Source organism: Pleurodeles waltl, chromosome 10, assembly GCF_031143425.1.
Source record: "Pleurodeles waltl isolate 20211129_DDA chromosome 10, aPleWal1.hap1.20221129, whole genome shotgun sequence".
Taxonomy (NCBI): Eukaryota; Metazoa; Chordata; class Amphibia; order Caudata; family Salamandridae; genus Pleurodeles; species Pleurodeles waltl.
Genome location: NC_090449.1, coordinates 552,582,334 through 552,585,956, shown reverse-complemented (window position 1 = coordinate 552,585,956; position 3,623 = coordinate 552,582,334).

Genomic DNA, 3,623 nt, shown 5'->3' with positions numbered 1-3,623 from the left:
ACCGGCCTCTGAACAACATTCTCAATAGGTACCACTAAGTTCGAGGTTGTCTCAACAATTGGTATTTCTGGATAAATTCTCTGTACAAGTAGTGGGTGCATCAGTGCCTGGACTACTGAAGTAGTCACTGCATTAGGAGTACTCTGCACTACCCCTTGTACCTGTCCATTATCTGTTTGCACTGGTCCCACTGTCCCCAACACTTGAGCTGGGGCAGTTGGAGCAGAACTAGTACTTGGACCCCTTTCATGTACAGCATATGGTGAAGGTTGGTCCCTCAGCACCTAAGTAATAAGATCCTCAATATCTGAATCTTCTTCTTTTATGTAAGCTTTTTTCTTCTTTTTACTCCCTGACTAACTCTTATCACTTTTGCTAGTCTCCTCTTTCCCTTCTGACTCATCTTCCTCTGTGATAGCTGGAAACAACTTAACATCCTGCAATGGAGCTGTTCTCCACCTTATCTGTTCCCAATCCCATATTGCTTCTGCTAGAAACTTCTCTACCTTCCTTATTCTCCTCTGGAATTTGATTTCTTGCTGCTGTCTCGCTATAAGCACCCAAACTGCTAATGCCTCAAACAGTGCTGGTCTCGGAAGAGGCTTTGTCTCAACAATGTCATCCGCAACTGATCTAAAATTCTCGAATAAAACATTCCATGCTCTGGAAACGCTAAAGCTCTCTGTTTCTCTGTCAATTTGCACCACTGCTTTAACCAGATACATGGTCGACACCTCGCTCCTCCATCACAATATAAGCCAGAGAATTTTCTGGTGGGTTAAGCTCCCCCACTGTCGCCTTAATGTATGTATCACCCTTCATGGCACACTTAAACACTTTGAAAAACTTCATCTTTTCTATCTTTTGTGTATTCGAATCAATTAAGGAAATGACTTTTACTCCCAAGATTCCCTTCACCCACTTTCTCAACCAATTGTCTCTCATGAACGGCTGCCAAATCGCTCATGACTCTTCTTACTAACCAACCTATCCCATCGCGGCTCACTCTGACATCACACTCACACAATGCGGCTAACAAAGTCTTGTGGCTCGTCCTCCTAATCTTTAATTCACACAAAACTAATGCAACTTATTGCGAGTACTAACCAAAACAAAGCTGGTTTACTACAGGAAGGTACATAATCGCTTCAGAGACCTTACGGATTTTCACTGAAGGCCTTTCGCTCATGCAGCTATTCCTCTTTCTCAGTCTCCCGCATTCGCAAGCAAAATTCGACCCGCAAATTGTACTCTCAGCTTATCAATGGGTCTGTCCTGGTGCACATAGGACTCGCCAAATCTCAGTCGAAAATTTATCTTACTCTCTTAACTTACACACCGACTTGTTGACCACACCTAATCAACCTACTAAACCAGACAGATTACAACATATAACCAAGTGTCTCCTACACTTTTCAATATACTCCGGAGTCTTAGACCACACACTGTCCGTACATCATCAACAACCACATGGACAATTTTTATGCACAAAGTGCCATACACATGTGAAGTTCAACGACCTCCCTACCCTCATACTGCGGAGTACACACTCTTACTAACCTGATCTGGAGTACGCAGACTCCCTACTTCCCTCACATATGTCACAATTCGCCTGCGATTTGCATAAGCCTTTGCAAGCGCAACCTACCACTTTCACACTATCATTAGGATGCCGAGAACATACCCAACTTTACTAGCAGGATCCAAGATCTGGGAAAGTCATTTCTAGGCTTAAGGGGACATAATTCTTGCTACAATTGCCATTACGAAAAATAAAATAAAATGCAAATAATGAACAACTAACCCTAACTAACCCTAACTCAAGCTACCACCATAACCATCGGTCACCACATAACTAGTTCTCCAAGGAAACTAACCATCAAGCTGCTACCAAAAACTGCTAGCACGCCCAGTCCTCAATAAATAAACTTATAAGGGGACGCGTACAGGTCGATTAACCTTTTGATTCGCATAGAGTATCCTAGCTATGAAGTAACCAGTGTTCATCAACAATCAATAAACAAATCGATAATCATAAAGCAAATCATTAATCAGCAGTCAATAGCATCAAACATTTCACGAATAACCACAACTCAATACACGTTTTAGCAATTTTATTTCCTTATTAGTTACAATACTAATTCATGAGATTAATTCAAACTTTATTCAATCAAATCAAGATTAATTCATTAGTGACCACCAATAACATAATCTAATTAGGACTTGAGAAAACATACATTCTAACGCTTCAGCATAAGCCAACATATGAATCAAAGGTGAATACGTCAACATGAGTAGCAGAGTTCAGGAAATCAGTCTGTCAATCAATTGTCATTGTATATGTCAACGTCTAAGAATAGGAACCTCATCTAGTCCAGATTAGCACTAGAATGTGGGACTTCATGCAAAAACAGTTTAGAACATCAATTTGGAAAAACACCTAACTAAGAGAAAAACTATTTAGACAGCGCAGTTGGTACCTAGAAAGAAAAGGCACAAAAGTTAATTCATTCACGTTGTTATAGCTACCTATCCACGGTATGGATCAGTAACAAAGTCAGTCTTCATCTTCAGGTCATCAATCGATCAGCATTGCATCAGGCTCTCCTGTTAGAGAGTATGAGCCCAATAACAGAATCTCTAATATCTTCTCCCCCAATATAACACATCCATTTCTGAATAAGGTCTCTCCTCGAACATCTGTCCCTAACATCTCTCTCATCCATCTGCATCTGAAGTTTTTCTCCTTTGTCACAACATTATATCAAAGTCACCCAGACTATCCCCCAATTCCTAATTGGTCAGTGAATGACTAGTTATGACACTACCCAATAATCTTAATTTTCCAAATCTATGAATTCTAATATTACACAGTTCTCAAGATGTTGATTGGTTCACTGTATGATGTCCTCATCGTCCAGCTCGTCAGGTATTGAAAATGTTGCATCTTCTTCTCCAGTCAGTGTCTCCATTGTTTGAGTCCTGGGGAAGTACATCAAGTATGCTTTACACCGATTTAGATACAAGCTTTGATTCCGTCATCTCCTGTTCGTTGGTTCACGCATAGGATTTTAGCTGGCCAGATCTTATTAAACAATGAGCGGTTCATGGCCAATGCTGATGGTCTGTGCTGGTTCTTCCGCCTTAGTGATGAGAACTCCCATGATGTTGGGTAGTTGCTCCCCACTTTCAGCTGGGGGACACACGTGTTAGACTTTTCATCCTTGGCGTGGTCTCCCTTAACTTTTTTGCTGCCTCTGTGTCCCAGGTTGTTGATGTGTGCTGGACTCTGATTTTGCTGTTTTTGTTACTCTGGGCTCTTTACCACTGCTAACCAGTGCTAAAGTGCAAGCGCTCCTTTACAAAATGTGTATGTAATTGGCTTATCCATGATTGGCATATTTGATTTACTAGTAAGTCCCTAGTAAAGTGCACCAGAGGTGCCCAGGGCCTGTAAATCAAATGCTACTAGTGGGCCTGCAGCACTGGTTGTGCCACCCACATGAGTAGCTCTGTAATCATGTCTCAGACCTGCCACTGCAGTGTCTGTGCGTGCAGTTTTAACTGTAAATTCGACTTGGCAAGTGTACCCACTTGTCAGGCCTAAACATTCCCTTTTCTTA